We start from the raw sequence: 24,249 nt of genomic DNA on the forward strand, positions 1-24,249 counted from the left end.
CTGGGTTTTTTGTTTGTTTGTTTATTTGTTTGTTTGTTTTTGACAGGCTACCCTGTACCATCGTAAGGGGAATGAAAGCAGAGAGTTAAGACCTCACCTGCAACACTATGACAATCTTTAGCCCCTACTCTGCAGAAAGCAGTGACAGGAAGTGCTGAATCCTCAAAATGGGACCTAAAAGGAGAAAATGAAAGTTTATTCAAGGGAAGAAAGAAAGGAAAAAGTATATATTTAAAGTAGGGAAGAGAAGCCTGCAGGAAGACTTTACATATGAGCATAAGCTTCAAGGTGGGAGAACTCTGGGAGGAGAAAAAAAAAAAAAAAAAAAAAAAAAAAAAAAACAGGAAGTGAGATGTAGAAGGGGAAAGAAAATACAGCAAAGAAACATATACACAAAATAAATAAATAAATCAAATCAAATAAATGTAGATTGAAGAAAAAAAAACTATAATGGATTATGAATTTCTAGGAAGGTTATAGTATCTCTGTCACTGTAGTTTCCAGGAAAAGTTGGACCAAGGTCTTTCAGCAGTGACCCTGGAGCAGCCCCCTGCCCTCAGAGCTGGAGGTTCGCTGAGGTAATTGAGGCCAGGCCAGGTCCCGCTCTGGGCACAGCTCCACAGCCTCTTGTCGGGCATTAACACCTCCCAACACCCCCTAAAACCTGCGTCCCCTCACGCCAGTCCCTCACACCAGTTCCCTGTGCCCAGTCCCCTCAGGTGGCCCACACACAAGCGGCACCTCAGGCAGCACCTCAGCTGTGCCCCCTCCTGCCCCAGAATCCCCTTGTGCCCCACAAACACTCATTTCGGTCCAGAACCGAAGCCAGCTCCGCATGGTGAGGTACAGAGCCAGCCCTGCCCCTTCACTGGGGGCCTGGTGTGAGCCCCTCGTGGTGCCCCTGCAGCCTGCAGCTCAGAGAGCGTGGCTTGTGTGCAGGGTGTCCCGGTGTGGTTGTGTAACGCAGCGGAGCTGGCTGGAGGGAGAACAGGGTGAGCTGGGGAAAAGAAAAGAAAATGGGATTTGTGCCCCTGGCTGAGTGACGAGTGGCACAACACTGGGCAGATTGTTCTGAACGTCCCTGAGCTGTATCTTCCTGCTTCTGTGGCTGCGCCTTCGCTGCAGGTGTTTCCTCACAGGTGGAGGGAGGCTTCCTTCAGGCGCTGTCCATCCCAAAACCAGGCCCTGGCAGCTCCTGTCCTCCCAGGTGTAGGGAACCAGGCTGGAGAGGTGAAACTCAGCCCCAGCCAAGCCCAGTCAGTATTGCACCTGCATCATGTGCTTTAGGCTACGGACTCATCCTGTTTCAACTTTACATTGTGCCTCTGGAATTAATGGAACAATTAAATTGTTGCTTGTTCACTTTTACAGTGCAAGTGCGAGCAAAACCTGGGCTTTAAGGGTGTTTAAGTGGACTTGAGTTGTGCTTTGCAGGTGTGGCTTCTGCTGCAGGGCTCTTCTTAAAGCTGCCTCTCTATAGCTTTTTAGAGCTCCAGGTCTGAATTTAGATTGAAAATCTTGTGACACTAGATTTACAGGCTGCAGAGACAGCTCTCAAAGCTGAGGAACCAGAAATAATTGAACACTTACTACACAGGAATCTCATGTCGGTCTACGCAAGCCAGACATTTTGAAAACTTGGTGTTGGAAATCTGACTGCACCTAAGGCTTTTGAAATACTGTAGATATTTGTAAGGAATGTTTGCTGCCCTGAGAAAAAGGGGCAATTACTCATATTTTACCACAATTACATCTACAGCACTGTGGAAGATGTAGCTTGTCCTAAAACTGCACAGTCAGTAATGGCAAGGGTAAGATTGGAAAATAGAGTTCTGTATTTTATAATATGGTAAAAAAATCTTAAACTGCATTGTTGTCTCTTGTATAGTTTGTCTGTCTCAACATTAATTGCTAGCATCCCAATAAGAGTCATTATCTCAGCTATGTGATTAGACCTTACTGTATCTACTGGAAAAAGTTTAGTACATTACACTTAGCCATTTCTCAGTTTGATATGAGAAACAACTGACATTTCTTTATATGCTATCCTATCACAACGTAAAGGGATTTGTTAGATGGGAAAGATCATGTTAGTGCCTGTATAAGGGCAGTACTGCAAACCATCTTCTACTGCGGTAATAAGCAGCAAGTACCAATGTGTTCCTTGGTGTCTTAAACCAAGTAGAGATATAATATCTAACACAACTGAGGTATTTCAGCTTACTTATTTGTTGCCAGGGCCAGTTTCTGAGGATGATCCCTGATCAGGGGGGAAAAAAAAAAAAAAAAAAAGGCACCTTTTAATTTAATCAAACTTTTGTAAATCCTTTCATTGCAAATTAGGACGTGATGTCCAAAGCCTGGAAGCCTGCTCTGTTTCATTTCAGACTGGTTTTTAAATGAGGTGCAGTTTCTGAGCTGCACGTTTAGTTAATTCCCAAAATTTTTTCCCTTCTCTGAAGTCTTACAGCTAAATGTGCTTGGAGTATCCTTAAGCCCTGGAGTAATACACAGAACTGAAGATCTCATATGTGAATGTACTTACCAATTTGTATTTTACTTACAGTTCTCCCTTCTATTGAGATAGGCCTAAGATTTGTGTATTGCTCCAAAAAGCAGTGATACATGTATCCAAACAATACTACAGGAGACATTTGTGTTTTAGAGATCAATGGACTTTGACATTTCATTTGATTTGGGTGGGGGTAACTGGACTGTGCATGTATATTGGAAGTGAGATGGAAATGCTCTATGTATGTCAAATCACCCCTGCCTCTAAACCCAGTTTCTTCGTTTTCAGGGACCGGGCATGTAGCCTAGCGCCATAACACCATGCACAGCAGGCTATACGTGTTTACAGCTGCTGTGAGGCAGGCTTTTCCAATTACAAGCCCAGTTCCAGCTGATCTGCCGGGCAAGCTTCCTTCCTTTAGGTATACAGGTAAGAGTCATTAAATAATATTTTGAAGAACTATTATGTAGATAATAACGCAGTGCTGTTCAGAAGCATGTTCAAAGCAAAACTCAATACAAGAAAAGCATGTGATCTTAGGGGGTTGCTTTGAATCCTACTGCTTTACAGCTACATTTGTACCTGATGGAAGAGTCAGTGGACTATGAGAAAAGCAGCAGCTTCTGAGCACAGTGGACTGCTGAGGTATTTGATTTCCCTGTGTTCAGGGAAATGGGGCTTTATGACACTGAGATTTTTCCTCCCAGAGTTAACAATGAGGTAAGGCTTACATTTCTGAAGCCAAGAGACAGGATTCCAGAAATATTTACAATATAGATGTGATAATCATGTTTTGTTTCTCAGGGAAAATGCAGCAGCATTTTAAGTAGCCAAAAGCCTTTTAAAACTTCCTGCCAGTCCTGGGGCTTTAAGCAGAATGCCAGTTCAGAGTCTTGATATATGACAGCTCATGGGAAACAAATCCGAGTGGCAGTTTCCCTCTGTTTCTCCAGAAAAATAGCAAATTATAGAAATAGAGAAATAGAAAACTACAGCAATAGAAAATATAATAGAAAACACTTCAAGAAGGTGAAGTGTTTGGGGGCTATGTTTGATTTTTTTTCACTGTTGTTTTTTCTATTTTTTTTCAGACATTTTTGTCTTTCCTTGCCCCAAGCAAAAGTAAATTTGAGCAATTTAATCCCTCCCCTACACCCTTTACTTCTTTCTTCCCTTTTCTTTTTCTGTTCCCTGTAGTGAAGACAGGTAAAACCACAGACTAAAAACAGCCAAGCAAGAAGAGAACAAATTCTTGAAAATTCATGAAAACTGGGACTTATAAACTATGAAAGAATAATAGTAAACAAGAAGCCAGCCTTAAGATTTTGGTGGAGTAATTATTCAACATAGAATGCAAAGGTAAAAGAAAGGCTGATACCAGCTGGAAAAGAGAAAGCTTTAATATTGCGGCTTTAAAAGCAGTTTCTATGTGTAAGACTTGAAATTTGCTATGGAATTCTTTCAGAACAAGTATTTAGTTTTAATTAGCAGGGTGGTATCTTGGGTAATGGCATTCTTTGAATTCTTCAGTGGCCATGAAATACTGAGGCCTTATTAAAGAAGAATATAGGGAAAAAAAGGAGCCACGGGAGATGAATATACTTTCCCTGTTTCCTAAATTGAATGTTCTAAGCTATATGTTCATGGCTTTCAACCTTAAAATATATTGTTAATTGAAAGAACACAATAAATGTTTATGGAAATGCAGCGGCGCATTCAGGGGTGTAGCCCATCTTCTCAGGTTGTGGATACGCTGCAACCAGCATTGCTCTGAGCTTTGAGCTTTGTCACAGCAATGCAGCTCCTGAACACAGTACCCATCTGACCAGAGAGTGCTTTTTACAGAAATATCTTGGCTAGAACTACTTCATGCTTTTGTGAGTTTATCAAATAAACAGCTAGAAGATACTTCTAAGCCAACACAAATAGTGCTGTGCAACACTGATTTACCTCCTATTTTCAACTAATGTAGCTACCTAACGATAGTTGTATGACCTCAATCTTATTTTAGAGAAGGCAGAATATTTGGTATGAGCAGTATAGCAGACCTGCTACTACATTGTGTAAATACCTTGCAGGGTCTTTATACATGAAATACATGTACAATGTATAATAGCTACACTGACTTAGATTGGTGGTCCAGATAGCTCAGTATACTAAGAGTGGTCATAAGCAGCCAAGAGAAGAATAGAAAGTCAGCAGTCTCCTTAGAGATCCTAAAGGAGTCTACATTCAATATGCAAAATACTAAACACTCTCTGGTAGCCCTCCATAAAGCTGAAGCAACCACATGCTTAGGTTACTCCCAATTCCCGGTAATGCAAATATCAATATAATTCAAAACTTCTGTCTTCTGGAATTAACAGATTAATTTGATTAAATGAATAAGAAAGCATCTCATGTTACCCCTAACTGTAACACATTTAGGATTTGCATATGGTTTGAATGAAGGTTGTCAAAGTCATGCAAACTAGAAGTTGAGAAATCAAGTTTCTGAACAGATAGAGATCTTGAAGTATAAAAGGTGATACAGACTTGGCCTTTGCTGAAATTTATATGTTTTTCTGTTTAGAGCTTCCATAATTCCATCAGGAAAACTTTTCTGACAGTTCAAAGAGAACTTCCAGTAACACATTCCCGTAGTCCTCAGAAATAGAAACAAACCTGTATCACCCATGAGATCTAGTTCTTATGTTATGTATACACTCAAAATACACATAGTAAACTGAATAAATAGCTCTATAATAAACTAAGTGGTTACAGATGGCACTGCAGTCTTAAAAGGGGTCATGTCTACTGTTTTGTGTGTGGTTGGTTTTTTTTTGTTAGGTTACTTTTTGTTAGATAAATATCATATTCTATAGTTTATAATTTCAGGACATTTCAAAAGTAGGTAGACACAGTGAATTCCAGGGAGAGATGACAGCCCCAGTGCATAAAATACCCATTTTACAGTTACGTTTTTCCCCTTCAGTGCTGTTTGTCACAACTGTGTTGGAAATCTCTGTAATATACTCCTTTTGGACTCTGGTCCAAGAAATAGACTTTTAAAATTAATTTTAATACTTGAAAAACTCCGTGACTTTCTATTAGGGAAAGTATCATAAACACAAAAATAAAAAAGAGAAAAATACAGAGACAAATTGAACTTGTATGTCTAAAGGCTTCTTTATATCTCCCCATCTGGACAGGTAAGCCTGATAAGCACTCTGTTCTCCTACTGCCCGTCTCCCCTTCTCTACTTCCTTAAATATTTGCAGTTACAAATGCAGTGAATTAACAAAATTATTTAAACTTAACAATGGGTTAATTAGCATCCATACAGAACCTTAAAACTGGAGGTACAAAATAATGAAATATATAAATAATAAAAAGACTATTCATTTATCCTTGCAGTCAAATAAAACTTGTTCTTCCATACACCTGAATCAAGCCAATTCTGTGCTATGGATGGATTCTTTGTATGAGGACCTAAGGGTAACTAACTTGTAGCTAGCTGGGATTTTAGATGCATCAACTATTTAAAACCCTATTTAAAAATTGTGTAAACAGTACATTTAAAATCTGATTGTTGTGTTTTAAGTGATAAACTAAAAAGATATTTATACCCTATTCAAATAGTCTAAATTCTTGTGGACAGAATTTGAAAGATGCTTTTAGATTTAAGATACTCAGAGTTCTGAACAGAATAAATTAATACATTTACTGGTAGCGTGAAAACATGCCAGTTAAAAGATCGGTCTTTTCTTTGATCCCAGAGTCCATTCTCACTAGCAGATATTCTCAGAGTACTCTCAGGAGAAGTGGCTCTCTTATCATTTCTTGCTATAACACAGGAAAAACAAAAACAAACAAAAAATGTTTTCTTCTTTTAGTCCCTCGAACTATTAGACTAGACTTACAAGTGTTGAACGGTTACTGCAGAGCATTAGCTCAGCAAAGCCAAGAAGCTGTTATTTGACTGTTGCAGCCCTCTTTCAACACAATATAAAATATTCCCTTACTATTACATGAATATCTCCTGTTTTAGAGCACAGAAATATCTAACACACATTCAGACTTGGAGCAAATTACTCGCATAAGACTGCCGGGAAAGGTTCCCTCTGCTGACACTCAGACATTTCACTAGCTTCCTTTGTTTCTCTAAGGGATTTTATTTTGTTTTGTTTTGGACAGAGCTCCTAGCTTAGCTGATCTACTTCCTGAAAGACTCTAACTCAGTAACTGTACTTCCTTGTCCAGTCCATCTCTCAGGAAATGACTGCATTTCAGGAGCTGTTAACCCCCTGTTTCCAGGGTCTTGTGTATGATCTCTGCTTTCCTATCCAATGGTTCTGCTACTTATTTTCAGGCACCTGTGCTTTAGGTATGCTGTGCTTTCATGAGAAAACTTCTGCAAAAGCATTTACCATTTAATTTTTTTTTTTTTTTTTTTAATATAAATTGAGATAATACCCAGGGAACACTGAACGATGTGCTGAATACTCCAGCTCAAGAATGAACATTGTTAGGGGAAAAACCAGCAAAGGTTTTTATATTTAGACTAAGTACAAACAATGAAAGGAGTTCTTTTGTCACTTGGCCCTCTAGATATGATTTTAGGATAGATAGCTCTGGTACACTGCTTTTCTCCTGAAAACGCCACATACATGAGTCCACTGAGGAATTGTTTCAGTTTGTGAGTTCTGCTAGTAATTTTCCAATATCACGTCAGTAAAAATCTGCGAGAATGACCCTTGGCTTAGTAGGGTTAATGCTTTCCTTTATACCTGTGCCTTCTGTCTTTAAATGTGATTCATCCTCAGAGGTTTTACAGAAGTCTTCTTTTTTACGAGAAAGGCATTAAAAAAAAATCTGTGGGTGTGGTGAGGCAGCCAGTGAAAGCATGCAGTGAGTAAATCTTTATATAAAACATAGACTTGAGTTCCTTTTGATTTTAGGGGTTTTGCTAGTTTATTGATTCTATTTAAAGCTACAGCAGCTAAATAGAACCCGCTCTGGGCTGGGTTCCTGAGCTACCTCATCTGCCATGAGTAAAGTCTGTTCTGCTTGCTTGGTTTATGTTGTCATCTAATTATCTTGTAGATTTTGAGAGCAAGAGTTACTGATCAGCAAAATTAAAGAGCTAAACCCTGAGAAAGTAACTTGCATACTAACATTGTTTGCTATTGGGTAGCACTTGAACCTCTTTTTCTTCACCGTAATTCAAAATCATTATTGAAATTGCTGAAAATACCCCTCTCACATGTAATTTTTGCTTTTGGACTGGTGCATTAATTCAACAGAATCAGTTGTCTGAAGACCTTAAACTCCTCCCCCCCACCCCAGGCTGTTAATATCTGAATTTAGGACTGAAACAATGAGCTTAATAATTGAATCCTACACCCACTGGAATCAGTAGAACTTTTCATAAAGACCTCACTGCTTGCAGAACTGCATAGTAACTCATTCAACACATCCCTGATATTTAGCAGCAGAGGTCAAAACTTCATCCCAGTCTTCATTCTGCCCACGGGGGATTTTCCTCCAGTTGCTTTCACGGCGCTTGCCTGGTGCACAGGTAGCATAAGACCTAGAAGTTGATGATGAAGCCTTTGATTCAGATTGCTTGGAGTTGAGTCTTTCAAAGTAAAGCCATCTTCCTATGGTTTTGCAAGCAATTCCTGGTTAATTTTACAGTCCAGTGAGGCCTAGTTTTTCAGCTGTATGTTTTGCTTGTTTATTGTTAAGGAGAACAAGCTGTAGAATCTCTTTTATTATGGAAGAAATTATGGTCTGGTCTTCTAGAAGAGCAACCTTTATCAACATGGCATATTTGATTTGTATTGTCCAATCCCATGTTTAAAACATGTAGGGGTATTGTTGTTTTGTTTTTTTTTTTTTTTTTAACTGTTATACCTAAATTTTCACTCATTTTTATGATACTTCGAGAGCTTTGACCCACAGGCCACCAGAGGAATCTCACCTAAAAGAGAGATCTCCCTGTGTTCAGTGGAATGTCCAAAATGGTTAAGATGGGTCCTATGATTCAGAACAGTATATTGGAAAAAAAATATATTGACATATGTATGCTTTTCTGCAAGTGCTTTATTGCAAGCCAACAAAATATTAACAATACCCATATTTTATTGATACATACATTCTGTATCTTTTTTATGTCATCTGAGAATGCACAGAATGCAAGGCGTACATTACAGCGTCTGTATCAATACTGACATGGCATTATATTTTGTTGTCAGGCATCATATTAGAATACTGACTGCCAGCTCCATGCAAATTATGGACTCTTGGAGGGGAGGGGTCTTGTGTGAATTATGGGAATTATGTTTCTTGTTTTAGAGGTGCCGCTTATTGTTCTATTATTGCCGAAGTGACAGTGCTGTTTATGTAGTTTGTACGCCATAGCATCTGCAAAGAGTGCCTCTGATGAAGATAAATACAGTTGATGTAGGCAGTAAATACAGCCTTGTATAGGATATTTATTGCAGTGTTAAAATGTGTGAATACAGTGCAGTGTGCTTTTCTCAGAGAGGAGAGTTGAAAGGTGGGAAGATTTGGAAAATTCTGTAATTTGATGATAGTAAGGGAATAAGGAGAAGACAGAATTTATCTAAAGCGGGAAATGAGGAGGGATGGACTCTCCAAAGAAACTGAGTGGGAAGTTGAAACACACCTGCTGGGTGAAGGCATCTGCACTTTTCCCTTATGTTGGTAGCCAGGCTGCATTAAATCTTTCTCACTGAGGCAGAAGACAGCTTCGCGAGAAAAATAGGCTACTGCATTCTTCAGTTTTCACCTGTGTGTAAAACTACTGCGGTGCCTGATGTTTTGCTGAGGGCTAATGACTCAGAGAGCAACCTGTCTAAAAATGTGTCTGGGAGGGCCCATGTGTTTGTGGTCTCAGCTTTGAGAAGGGTTTGCTGCTGATTACATCACTCTTTTGTGAAATTCCAGAAGGTGTGTTATGGCTCAGATGTCTGGAGCAGGAATACAGAAATGGATATCAGAAAGTTGCTTTAATTAATAAAGTTCTTGCTAAGTTTCCTATAAGAAAGGAAGAAATGCAGGGAAATAAAGCTTTCCTTATTTAGAGCTCAGTAATTAAGACACAAATTCAAATTTTCTTGTCTAAACTTCAGGGGTACAGCACTAAAACGTTCTAGGAGATCAGGACACATGGGAAGATAGAAGGGTTCACAGGCTTGGGCATTAGCAGGAAAGTCAGAAGATTTGCTCTCTGCTTCTTGACTTCGTAGCAGATTTTTTCCTGCAGGTCACTTCATGTCTCTGTTAGGGCTGGGCACTCTTTTCATCACCTGCTTGCTAAGTGTCTATCTCAAGAGGATCCTGGTATTTTTCAGATGGTGAAGACATATGAAATAAATGAATAGAACCAGAATCAGGCCAAACTTTGGGCACCAAAGTATAAAGTCAGGCTGTTTGGACTCCTGTGTGCACATTCTTACGAAGTAGGTCTCAGGATGAATGAATCTATTCATTTATCTCAGGTTTTTAGATTCTACTTGCCAATGGAACTTTCCAGTATTGTCTGAGACTAGTAGGATGTTGTTGTTAAATAGTATCTTTTTGGAAAATACTTGTGCAGGCAGCATATGTTTTTAGTGTATGCTAAATATTGCAATGGTTAAATTGAAATGAGGAACAGGCATGCAGCACCATATTGTTATTTGCCTTGAAGTGATTTAACAAATGTTTGAACAGCTGTTGCTGAGTAGACCCTGTTGATGTAAGTAGTGTAATCAGGAAAGCTGGTGTTTTGGTTGTTTACAGTAGAAAAAGATTAATCAAATAATTCACTTCTTGGGTATGGGACTCTATATAAATGCAATACAGAGTTAATGTAATTTATGATAACGTCTGTCAAGTCCAGCATTGCATCTGTAGTGATTCTTTGTTGAAGATATATGTTTCTCATGTTCCAGAAAAAACGCAAGGGTTTTGGCTAATCCAGCAGTCAAGACAGTGAAATTGCCTCAGAGAACATTGGGACAGTTGCTGCCCTTTATATTACTTATCAAAATTCTTCAGGTTCTAGAAATGGACTGTCCCTCAGCCATAATTCTAGGGACCAACAAAGTGGCTGCCAGACAGATTGATCATTTGTAGCAGATAAATACAGTTTCTGTAGATAGGACCATTTGCTGTGGAAATACTCTGTTCTGCACAAATATTTGTATACTCATGAGTTCTTTGTAGTAATGTTGTAGGGGAAAGAATGTGCAGTTTATATACAGTAAGGAATGCAGTGAATCCATCCTCGTTCCTTTGGTATGTTCCTATGTACTGCTTTCTCACCAGGAAAGACAAGTGTAGAAGAGTCTTAGGAAATTAATTGCTTTCTTATGGGCTTCACAGTCACTACTTGTGGACTTCATTGAAGGAAGAGCTGAGGTGTGATGTCAGGGAGCCGCTACTGTTTATGCTGTACAGCTTTGGATCATAAAGGCATTTAACATCTGCAATGAAACACTTCTGTGTTGTTTTTTGTTGTTGTTGTCTTTACACTACATTGCATTGCCTTAGCCTCTCAGAAGTTCTTCAGGCTTTTTACAAAGAAGAAAATACTTAGTGCAACATAAAAAGGACTTTCTTATATTAAGGAAAAAGGCATAGTGAGGTATGCTTATTGCCAGACTGATTTTAAAATAAAGCGATCCTTTCCAGGAGAGTTAGAAGTGACTAAGATGCCTTTATTGCAAGGAATGCTATGTAACAATAAAACATTCAATAAAATTTATATTGCTGCTACAATAACTAAGGCATGATATTTAAATAAAATATCACTACTTTTATGATTGAACACTGTGATATGAGTTAACAACCAAAAGGAAGGATTTAACTGGATTTTACTTCTTCTGAAGGATAAAAGCTGTCAGGTTGTGTATGGACAGCTGCGAGGGCATTCCAGGTAGCTGATTACTTGAGAGTAAGGTGAAGCAGTGCCTGTAGGTGTGAGGCATTTTGCTGCAGCTCCTCTAATGACATGCAATGTGTCTTCATAGTTACTCTGCCGTGGAGGGAAAGCCATCAGAAATTCATACTTTGAATTAGTTTTGTTTAACTTGATGGGTGAAAAAGTGCCTAGAAAGAGACTTAGTCAAGGGATCTTGCAAGGCAATGCAGGATGTCAAAGTGGGCTTGAATACAGTCAGGGAGGGAGCCTGTGCTGCAAGTTTCTTATTGTTATCCACTTGGCTAGTTTAAAAACACCTCTGTGTGTTCTTTTTTTTCCTTTTTTTTTTTTTTTTTGTGTGTGTGTGTGTGTGTGTGTGTGTGTGTGTGTGTGTGTGTAGGTAAATTCCAGGTTGGAAACCTAGTGAGATTTGTTCTTTGACTTCATGACTTTGGTCATTGGCATTTTCAATCTGTGTTAAAGATTTTTGTAATTTTCTTTTAATGTTCCCAGTACAACCTTTTCTATTTCACCTTTTCTCTTGATGACTGCATTTAAAAATATAAGTTGTTTTAATTAACACTTGGTCTTCATAATAAGCCGCAAAACTGGCCACCTAGACAATCAGTGGGCAAATAGTAATATTAAGGTAAGTGATGATGTGTTAGTCCTGATGAACTTTAATGGTAGCAATTTCAATAATTCATTCAGTGATAGGTACAAGCTACCCTGAAGATAACGAATCTGCTTTCAGCAAGAAATGAGAGTAGACTGAAAAAAGCAGTTGTCTTAATTATGATAATTATGTTAATTTAAGCCTTAAGTGATAGCAGACTTGCACTTTATATGTTTAATATTTCAGTTAACTACAGACATTAAGGAAAATGAGACATCTCAGAGATTCAATCTACCATTTGATGTAAGAAATGCTAAAAAGCTTTCTGGGAAAAAAAAAAAAAAAGCAATATGAAAAAATCACATGCTGTGGGAAATGTGTTGTTATAGCTATCTCTCTCACAGACTTACAATGTCTTAACCAGGGGAAGAAGGATCACATTTGCAGATAAAGCACTGGAGCCCATTTGTTTAGAGTAGCTGAGGACCTGAGCCATTAGTTCACTGGAGGCTGCATCTTCCACTGATCCAATCTTCTGAACAGTTGCTTTAGCTACTGTCTTATGAAGTGGTGAGAGTCTGAGTCTTATTGTGCTGAATCTCCTTGGAAGCATTAGGATCAAGGCTCATTCCTTTCAAATCAAACTACAGACAGACCTTTCTTTGCAGTGAAGTGTCAAGTCTTAATGGATTCACAAAGAATATCATCATCATCCTTTGTGACTCTGTATGTCCAGTTGTGCCTAAATACATTGGAAATTGTTTTGCTCCGTGGTATGGAGTAATGGTATTTGCTTAACATCTGTATGCTTTCCAAAACTTTGTTTTCAAAGCAAAAGAATCTTCACATTCACATTTCTTTCCTGCACAAAACAGAATGAATGTTTAACCGTGATCTGTGAACTGATGAGATACCTGACTCTTAAACATAATAGATTATATCCAGAAATCTTTATATCCTTAGTGCAAATACCACCTTATTCTGCAATTATAAAATAGACTTAAAGATAGGTAATAATGCCCCAGAGACGTATAGCCATAATCTCCTAGGAAAAAAAAAAAAAAATGGAAAAAAAAAAAAAGGCAGTTATTTGTTTATGCAATGTCTAGTTCTATAGAATGAGAACTATGCTACGGTTGCAGATCACTCACAGAAAACCTCACTCATTACTTATAGGCAAAAAATAAAGTCCTTTTTTCATTCGTTCGTTCATTCGTTTCATTTTTAACCTAGGCAAGCAGCTGTCTTCCAAGCACCAACCTTACATAAGATACTTTCTGCATACAATATTAAAAGATGTCAATTCTTAGTATAATACTATCACTTAAACCATAGTAGGTAGTGCCTCAGCTCTTAAAGGTATGAAAGTCAGGGGCTATAGTGAATGTTGTGGCTATTGAAAAGTGGAAACCAATTATCAGTGTCCATCTAAGCAATTCCTGAGCTGAATTTCATTTTGGATGCCTTGACTGACCAGTATATTCTATCTGACCCTGAATATGAAAGAAAATTCTTGTTATGGGAATGTCAAAATGAAGCAAAAGAAAGTTGACCTGTCTTTGCCACTCCTGTACTAAGATCAGACCATGTTTGGGGTTATTACTGTACAGGAATTTAAACTCAGAGTGTCTCAATTGCTTTCAAAAGCCTTACGCCTGGAGGAAGTGACTATGATGGGACAACATATACAGACTCAAGAATTCTTAAGAGTGCCTTGTGTCTGAAGTGTCATATGAAATACAAAGGAAATGAGTTTTAAAACAGTTTGTATTTCAAGTCTTGCAAGATACACCAACCAATTCACTCAGAAATTTTACAATGCAGGAAAAATGTGAGCGCTGGGCAATTTTATCCAGAAAAAAAAAAAAAAAAAAAAAAAAAGGAAAAGGAAAAACTATATGCCATTATTCTCTGAAACACTTACAATAACCTTCATGAGAAGGACAACAAAAACACTGAGTCTGTGACTGAATTAAGCAGGTACTTCATTTTAGATATCTTGATATTTGCTGGTACATGAACCAGAAACATCAGGTAATGAAAGAAAAGAGGAAATATATAAATTGCAGCACTAGTTATTTCAGGTTTGAGAGGCTATAACTTTTATGAAGTTCTATAATAACCACAGTAAAAAGTATGAACTGGTATTTGCTGGAATATACCCCAGATTCATACATCTTTTAATCTGTCTAGCTATTTAGAAGGCCCTCTGCACCACTATAGTTGAATTTCTCAGAAACATTAATTGATTTTATCTTCTCAACCCTCCTGTGAGGTAAGAAAATATAATCTCCATTTTGCAAATGATGAACTAAGAAAGTATGTGACCTAAATGACTGAAGTCAGAAAGGAAATCTAGATTTAAGGCAAAAATTGATCCTAGCAATATGAGACCGTCCTCCAGCAAGAGGACATGCTGTACAGGACATGTCCTGCACCTGCAGTGTCATTGTCCCCCACGTCTCCATTTAGGCTGGGTCATCTCTTCAGGGCAGCCTTAGACCTGCCTTTTCACTGACTCCCCTGGAACGGTATTTCACATTGCTCCTTGGAGTCAAATTGGCTTGGGTCAGGCTGTTTCCACGTGTAGGCAGGACGTATTACATGCTGCCATTTGTGCAGGCTTCTCCAGCTGTCTTTAACTAGCTCGTTCCAACACCCGTGGCCATGTAGCCACATTACCATGGAATGCCAACGGATGGAGACTGCTTTGAAATACACCCCTAGTAGTGCCTGTGTTAATGAGCTGCAGTTATGATAGCATATATGCCGTCAAAAGTCATTTTTAGGGAGGGAGTTGAAACTGTAGTGAACGAGGCTTAGATGCATTATCAGCTCTGCAACAAATCAGTAAGGAGGGTTTGTGCAGTGACTGGGCAGTTCCCCAGCTGTGATGGTGGCAGAGGATGTCATTAATTTAATTCTCTACGCTTACTACACCCCTCAGCTACCACACCATAACCAGTATTGCTTTACATCACTCTGTGTCAACTGCAGCCTGATTCTCTGGCACATTCTTCCCCAAGAAAGCCCTGCAGTTCCCCTCAGAGGGCTTTCCCAACACAGCCAGCTGCTATCTATCTTGGTCTCTAATCTGTGCTATAATGCAGGCCCATTTTCCAGGCAGTGTTTACTGAAAACACAGGAGCGTGCCTGGCTCCCTTAGCCATACCTCCTCTGACCCTCCCACTCCCTGGCAGGAGCACAGCCATGGAGGTCAGGCTGCAGGACTCTTCTCCTGCCTTTGAGAGAGCAGGGAGTAAAATCAGCAACCCGTAAGCCCATTAATCCTGACAGGTTCGTGGTTGCTCCGTGTGAGGTTCAGAGAGTTCATTGTGCTTACAGCTAGTCAAAGTGGCAGACAGTAAAGCAAACAGTAACACAAGTGAAATCCTCATTAGAGACTAAACTGTTATGCTGCAGGAAAGATTCAGGATAGGAGAACACAGGGCAAGATCAAGGCTTTCACTGAGATTAGTCATTTAAAAATAACATTTCTAAAAAAAGCAGAAAAGAGATAATGAACAAGATCAAAAACAATAAGGGATAATTATGAGGTTGATGTTACTAACAAATGATAGTGAAGAACAGAAAGGAAAAAACTGACTCTTACTGTAGTCCTTTGTACTAGGCAATGTACAAACCTTTAATGAGAAAGCACATAAGAAATGTAAACTTCCTTGTATTTACTGCTGCAGCTTAATCATAGTTAAGACCCATACGTTCTGCGATCACTTACACTCACGATTCTGTAAGGATGCACTGAAGTTTGGGGTGTAAAAACCATCTGGTGCTGCCTACATCAATAGTTTTGTTCCTGTTTCCTGACAACCAAGATTGTGGCAAGTTAATTAGGGACTTCAATTTTTTTTTTTTCTAAATTTATTTACAGCCTGTTCTGAACCAATCTACCCCTTCCTATCCTTCTTAACTTGATAGGTGACCTGTCAGATTTTAGGGACAGGAAGAGCTGTATTATTATTTTTTCCTTACTGTATGATTAAACCATCAGCTGGCATGACAAATCCCAGCTAGCACCCATTATCAGCATATGTCCCACTGACTGTATGTACTTGGTCACCCTTTTCTCTGGGAGTTGAAGGGAGCAGAAAGGAAGCAGGTGGAATGATTTTTTTCTCAACCTGTGCAATGTAGGCTGAACATTCATGCTTTAAAAGAGGGCTTTTAGGAGCCTGCTCTACTCTTGGTAGAGCCAGTGGGAACTCTTTTATGTCAGTGGAAGCAAGACAAGATTTCAACTTGCATCTTGTGTTCTGCATATTTCCTGCCTCCAGAAATTTGTTACCATTTAGTAGACATCATGATAGCTGTTAGACTTTTTAGTCAAATAAGACAAATACACCTCCATTCTCTCAGAATAAGATTACTGAATAAGCTACATACTTAATAATAAGCACAATTTTAAAGTTCCTAAGCTTTGTTTCTTTAAAAAATTGGCATAAAGGTTAGGAGCAATGGTCTCAAAAGGAAACAAAGAACCACAAGAGTCAGAGTGGACAGGAGCCACTCCACAGTCACACATGAATGCCAAGGCTATTTTGCTGTACAGACCTGTTTAATGTCTGGTGTCAATATGCTTGGGCAGTAGCAGGATATTTTTGCATATGGTAGTGCATGTGTTTTTTCTACTAAATCTGTCTGGTAACAATGTAGGAGGCAATATATTTTCCTCTTACCATTTTGTTTTCTTCTCAGCAATTGAGCACAAGGAAAAATATTTGTTCCAGAAACAAAGAAACAAAAACACCTTAAAATATATGGAACTATTTTCTGACTGTCACAACTTTACTCCTCTTTGTTGTGTTTCTTGGGCCGCAGTTAGAAAACGGACTAGTTTCTTGTTGGGGTTTCAGCTCTACATTGCTTCAGTGAGGGAGTATCACAGCTTTTAGATGTTTTTCTGGCAACAAAGAAAAAAAAAAACAAAGAAAAAAAACACTGCCCTACTGCATGGCTAAAGGAAAAAAATGATACTCTGTTCTCATTCGCTATAGGTGCTAACAGAAGGCTGTGAGGAATCTGAATGACAGCAACACTGGAACGTGACATGAAACTCAAGAATATGGGTGCTTTTACTTAGAGCAAGTGAAATCATTAAATATTGATCAATATTTATGAACTAAGATTAATGTAGCGATCTATTGACTAAGATGCATTTTGAAGTGATATTGAGAAAAGTTATTTTAAAACACAGTTACCTACAAAACCGTATCACTGCTCTGGAAATAAACTAGTTGTTCTCAACTCAAAAGCAGCTGTAAAGAGGTTTATTACATGAGAAATGTGTGCAATATAACTAAATAGTTAGTTCCTTAGTTTACAGGAGTTCTGGTAATAAATGCCAAGAACTTGGACATGTGTTTTTTTCAACCTCCCTAAGGGGGTTTTCAGAATTAAGAACTTGTGGCAACTAGTTTCTTTTCTGTTTGAAGCATCTTTGGAAGAATGAAATGGTATTCATGTAAGTATTTCACTTAAGGAACAAAATCTCTAGACTTGATTTAAATAGATAAAAAAATAGATAGTGATAGGATTATCACTAAAATACTTAGATCTTGAACAAGGTAGTGGGAGAAAATCCTTTTAGCTTTTTTGTCAGCCTTGATAATATTCACTTTTCTTTCTGTTCTCTTCTATTTCTTCTTCCTCCTACAGTGTAATGAACAACATCTACTTTAGACAGAAGAAATTTGCAGCATGATAGGCAGAACAACTTTCAAACTACCCCACACCTCTGAAGATCAATGGACTGAGTAAATGGTCCAGTATTTGTTATTTTGATTTGGCTCAGTTGAACATTGCCCTTAATATCTGCCGATTTCTTGGAAATGAAAAAACCTTGTTATTCAGAACAGGAAATCATAGATACCATCCTAGGAAACGAGGTTATCTTCCACTTCACTCTCAGTATTTCTTTTTCAAGTGGAGCATGAATCATTTGCTGCAGGATGATGAAAACACAGGAATATACTGAGTGAAGCTGAAAGCAATTTGTAAGAGAGGCTTGAAGTTTTATGGCATTGGAAATGTTAAATGTCTGTGCTTGCTCATTAGAGATCACTACATGTAACGAAACTTTTCTGAAACCCTAAAAGCATGTGGGACACAGAAGTCCACAGTGGTGGTGCTCACACCCACACCTGGCTGCTCGCTCAGTGTGAGCCTGGTCAAGGCGCAGTAGCAAACTCTACCTGGAGAATCCTGCTAGGCCCTACTTCTGTCCCCCCTCCACTTAGTAACAGCTTCCCCTAACTTACAGAGTGTAAGAGTTTTTTTTCTTTTTTCTTTTTTTTCTTCTTTTTTCTTTTTTTTTTTTCTTTTCTGAAATCAGTTCTCTACTTAGAGAAATATTTATTCATCTGAGTGGTGTACCTGATGAAAAGGTGCGCGATATGCTGATACTGATGCATGTACAGCGTTTATTAGTGCAGGTAGGCGAGGAAGAGTTGAAGGTTTTCATTTCATTTTCTTTGGCTGAAAAGAGCATTAAAGAGGATGCTCAGATCTTTTGTATATGTATTTTATGATACAGTTTGTATTTCTTCCTGAGATGTACAGTATTTCAATTTCAAGCTTCAAGATAAACATCAGGGAGAGAGTGATTTTAGAGGGGTGAAAAAGGCAGATGAATTGGATTTATATCTTTGCTGTAAAATTTGGTACTTAAAAAAAATCGAACTGTGAAAAATGCCAACAATAGACAGTCTGTTCTGTTATTCAGAGATAAAAGATAAGCCTCTTGGCAACCAGAAATCCATTTCAGCAGCTTCTGAAGTGTCACAGACTAGTCTGTAAAGACATTTCGTAATAACACTGATAAAGATCATGTAGTATGGAACAGATCTGCAAATATGCAAACACAGACTGAACTTACGTGTGTCATTGTGCATGTGTATTCATGAGGATTTGTGAACAAGTGGAAGGACAGCATTTCAAAAATTCTGTAGTAAAGTAAGAAGAGTTTATTGCTCATTACCTTTCTTGCTTTTTTTTTTTTTTGGCTGTTTCCAATTTTCAGCTGTGAAGATAAATGAGATCTTAGCAAAAAAATAAATAAATAAATAAATAAATAAATGTGATTCATCAATATAGCCATTATGGGGGAAAAAAAGCAAATAACTAACATTATGAGCTTTGAGGTCTAAGACTTTGTAAAGGAAAGGGTACAAAAGACAGTGCAGCAGTCAAGTCAGGAAAATGGCAATGAATTTTCAATAGTGTGCTTGACTTCCTTTTTCACTCTGTGTCTTATTCTGGAATCCATATCTTATTACTGACTGCTGATTAAATTATTCAGTGGTTATCTGAAAGTTGGCAAACAGATTTTCTCTAAATCTAAACACACTTACCAGTAACATAGGAGTGGATAGGATGGTGGTACGAGATGCTTTCTCATTTAAGCAGTAGCTCCAGTCTACCAGACCTCATCTTTTAAGTTACTGGTTATTCTGCCCTGTTAGAAACATGGTGATTTTTCAGGTGTTAATAGTACCTTGGATGTAAGATGTAAATCTACTTCTTAAACTGTGTGGATGGATGTAGGCATTTTTGACAATGCTTCCTATTTGGTAGGGCAGAAAAGGCTTTCACAAGAGAGAAAAGGTTGCTCATAAGGAAACAGGATAAAACAGCCAATAAACGAATGGTTTGCTAATAAAGTCTACATTAATTTGTAATGTCTGAAAATGTCATTTTTTTCCTGGTAACTTTGTAAGGGCCCTGTCAACTATGCCTTTTAGGCTGTGACTAGCAGTGAAATCTATGCGATCAGCAACAAGAATAACAAACTACTTGCACTAGTTTTAATTGAATATTTGTGGCATGTTATAAAATACAGGATAATTAGGATGCTGTTGGTTGGGCAGAACTGAATAATTCTGGCAACACTTGATTAAGCTTTGCAGAGGAGACGAAGGGCTATTTGCACTTAGCGCATATGATGGCACTGTGATTAATGGAAATAGGAACCCTGGTATGGAAGGAGCGTCTTGGGCACTGTTTCTGTTGTGAGCTCAGAATCAAGGACTGCTTAATAGCCATGGCAGGGTGATAACTTCTACAGCTTAAGGGAAGGAAATATTTTCCCTGCTTTTCCAGTGTCTTGCATAAGTGCTCTCTGTTTCTGTGTCTTCAGCCCTGGCATCAAATTCAACTGCTAGATCTTCGTTCAAAAAAATGGTTAGTGGAACCAATAATAGCTAAGTGAGCCTGTTGAAGTGAGCCTGTGATGTTATACATATCTGTCAGAATTTTCCTGGAAGAATGCAAATTTACAGTAAATGCAGCACTGAAAGCAAAAATATTGTTCTGTAATACATTTCTGCACAGGTCAGCATATTAAGTTGGTACATTATGAAAGCCTGGCAGGAGAGATAGTCTTTCTCAGTCTCTTACTCATTTTCCAGGAACATAAATGAAGGTGATTTCATGTTGAATAAAGAATAAAACATTTTTACTCTCATTTCTAGACTCTATATAATTATTAAGTGCAGTACAAAGACTGTAAGGGAATTAGCTTTTCAACACAGTATTGACCAATAACAGATTTTACTAATGGTGGGAATTGTGTTAATGATAATTTTGCAAGAGAAAGATTTATATGCATTCATCATATGCAGATTTCATAACATGAGACTTTGTGTTATGAATAGAAGCTTTGAACCAGTTACTAAGAAAATAGTGAGGCTACAGTATGCAAGAATTTAGCCATGGAGGAATGAAGATCATATTCTAGGTCTCAATTTTGAGTTTCTTCTGAATGGCTTATCATGTTGTTCTTGCATGCAAGCTGTAAATTCAGGAGATCATATCTATTCAACACATTCTAACTCATCTTCATAGTTCCACAGTCGCAAGCTACAAAGCACTTTTTTTGCTGTACATTGTTTTTGTTTGGTTGGTTGGTTTGTTTTTTTCCCTTGCTGTGGGTGTCAGCTTGAGATCATCAAGTTAGCTTGATCCTTGTTCTGTCTTTGTATAGGAAAAGGAGGAAGGGGAATGTAAAGAAGGCATAATGCACTGCTGCTCTCATGGAGCACACCTCCTACAGTCCTAATCTCCAAGGACAAAAGCTGGGAGCATCAAGCCATGTCAAGCTAACATGCTTGGCAGTCCTCCACCATCAGCCATCAGATAACATGTTTGTATATAGCTGTCTGTGATTTAACACATGGGTATTCCTCCTCTGCTTAACTTTATCACATGGCCCATCGATAATGGGGTGGGTGTCTTGTTCAGATAAAGAATACTTTTTCTGTTTTACATCAGTGGGGACTACTCCTTGTCCTGGCTAGTGGGAGGAATAACAGAGATCATTTGCCATGTAATGCATGCAGAGATAGGCAGGACAGGAACTAGGATCACATTAAAGTCTTCTAAGGCTGCCACAGTGCTCTACAGTTTCCAGTTTGAAGCAGCTGTGCTTCAGATCACTCAAAGACACAGTACTGTATCTAAGAAGCTGTAAGGCTTGTGGTTATACTTAGATTCTCCAGAATTCTAGCTAAGAATTGACTGAGATCAGGAAGGATAAGGAATTTATAAATTATTAGCTCGTGTCTTGCTGTTGTCAGACAGTCAAGTTTCTAATAGGTATTGTTAGGTGAATCTCTACCTTTCAGGTTCACAGGAGGTTGCTCTGCTTCAAACTGAACGATGTTTCTGTCTGGCTTGGCTGTCATTCTGTTTCTTCATAATCTTTAACAAATCCTTGATTATCTATGATATTACCACCTCTCATCAAGAAAGGGCTCCTTTTATAGTTAGAATCTCCCCACAAAACTAATCCCCAGAAGAAACAGTAGTTTCCCTATATATTCTAGATTCCAGTGGTAAGTTAAGGAGGTAAAAACTGGTCTGCAAAACAAAACATATTCAGGTGAAGTATCTGCAGTATTATTTCACTGAAATTCTACAGTGTGGCCACTTTTGATGACCTACCTTATACCCGTGTCTCCTTTAAAAGAATATTCCGTTGACATTGCCAACACTGGCTCATTAAGGTAAGAGGAGATTAATTTCATTTAAAATTAAATTGTTATGAAGCCTCAAGGTAAGCTTTATAAAGACAGTATTGTCAGTACATCCTGGGAAGATGACTTTATCTGCTTTACTTGATGGGAAATAAAAAAATAGAGAAGTCTCTCCTCAGACTTAACACGTTTGGCTTCCTGAATTTTAAGCAAACCCATACTGCAAGAAAAAATGCAGGCAGCAACTGGAACAGAATCAATGACTTAGCTAAATCACGTAGAGCAGCATCTCTTTCATGTTAGAGCAAAACAATGTTAGTGCTTGTCTTATAATAAATTGCTGCTTCATAAAGGCAGAAATAACTCATCTCTTTTCAGCTAATTCCTGTTCAGCTTCCCCAGGTATAAAGCACTTATTAAAGAAAGTTTAGCAGCTGTACTGTTCTCTGAGGCATGAAAAATCTTGATTAAGGTCTCTATACTGGAGTCAATGAAGCTTGAGCCTTGATATACTGGGACACATGGAAGGGAGAACCTGGCTTTCTGCTCCACAGTGCCCTGCTGGCTAGTCCTCAGAGGACTGTTTGTTTTGGGCTCTGAAAAGCAGCTTGCCAGACCTCCTGCCTATGAGATAGGCATCATTTTATGTCTGCCTGTCTATCTGCAAGGATAAGAGCAGCAAACAAAAAGCTGTGGCCATGGAGGAAAAAGACAGGATAGGTTAAGCAGTATTTGAGGCTGGCATTCCTGCTTTAGACAAAGAAGAGGGTGGATGTTTGGGGGCAAAAATCACCTTAATTTTTTTATACTAAGATGTTGGACTTGAGGAAGACCTTTTAGCTGTCTGTTATAGTTGTCGTAACTATGTGCTTCAAACTATAATGTAAGCCACCACCTGAACTATACTTCAATATGACTGGATTAAAAGTGTTAATGATAGGTAATTAGTGACTGCTGCAAGTTGGTTGTGTCAATGATTCAAGTTCTCCTCTGAAAGAAACTGGTGAAAATCTTAATAATTTATCCTACATAGTTGGTTTTTCATCTGAGTAACACGGCAAAGTTTAGACTGCATCATTTTTGAGATGGTTTCATCTCAAGATGAAACGTTGAGAGAGTGTTTCTTCAGCTGTCATGGTGTTAGTGACTCGAATGGCTTTTCCAAGGAGCTGCAAGGAAGTGGTTCAGATACATGAAGTTGCTGATGCTGATTGTCTTCAGCAGTGCTCATGAGATCTTTATTTTCCTGGGGCCGAAGCCTCTTCATTTGTCTGTGTGAAGGAACATAAGGCTGAGGAAGGAAGATCTGACAGATGCTCTTATAATTATTCTTTCCATTTGATTTTTGCTTTTATATGTTTCTGCAAAAAAAAAAAAACATAGATATAACGAGGTTTGAATAGCATTATGTGTCCAAGAGACATAAAACATACCACAGAGGTGGAGTGTTAGCTACATGTACAAGGGTATTTCAGTCACAGGATTAACTGAGTTTTGATTCCTGCTTTCCTTTAATATTTTTTCTCTGTATTCCTGGCTATTTTCTACAGGACTTTCATCTAGATCTGAAAAGTGAGGGAAAAGCTTTATGTAGTGTTTGGTTTTTGCATTTGCTCAGTTTTGTTTGTGAGCCCATGAAACAAATGAAAGATACTTCATTGCTTTTTCATTTGTTTTCACTGATTATGAAATGTAAGATTTAAAAAAATAATAATCCAGACTTCCCTGGAAGAGATTTCATCTGTGCTGTAAACCTGGAGCCCCTTTTTGTAACTCCTACTCATTGGCTGCTATTGCAAAATACCTTAGCAAAGAAGGAAAGGATAGCAGGTGGAACGAGGCCACCTGAGCAAAACAGTGATTGGGAGATTATGGTTATAGAATCCAGAATTGTGAAAAAAAAAAATAATATATGATTAATGAAGATTAGTTAATGAGTAACTAGCAAAGAACAGTTCACACCTCTGCACTGTGGTTATTTAGATGTAATTGGCTTTACTGAGGTCACATGGCTATTGTATTTTATTTGTATAACCTTGTCTGATTTACTAAAAATCACTGGGGTGTTTTTACAAGTTGTTGTTGTTTTTTTTTTTTAATTTTATTAAAGCTGAGAGGCTGACTCGTTCTTAATCCATCTGTATACAGACAGTTTCTGATGTGCTTACCACCATCCACATTTAGGGAAATATCCAGAAACAGTGAGACTACATAC

At 38.3% G+C, this 24,249-nt stretch overlaps 1 long non-coding RNA gene across 1 annotated transcript; it reads left to right on the forward strand.

The window, feature by feature from the left end:
* The first annotated feature begins 34 nt into the window (after positions 1-34).
* On the forward strand, positions 35-23,979 carry LOC118173888. The gene is made up of 3 exons (XR_004754430.1): positions 35-288; positions 2,801-2,941; positions 21,044-23,979. It is a non-coding gene; the product is annotated as an uncharacterized LOC118173888 (long non-coding RNA).
* Positions 23,980-24,249: the final 270 nt, after the last annotated feature.

This window comes from Oxyura jamaicensis, chromosome 13 (assembly GCF_011077185.1).
Source record: "Oxyura jamaicensis isolate SHBP4307 breed ruddy duck chromosome 13, BPBGC_Ojam_1.0, whole genome shotgun sequence".
Lineage (NCBI taxonomy): Eukaryota > Metazoa > Chordata > Aves > Anseriformes > Anatidae > Oxyura > Oxyura jamaicensis.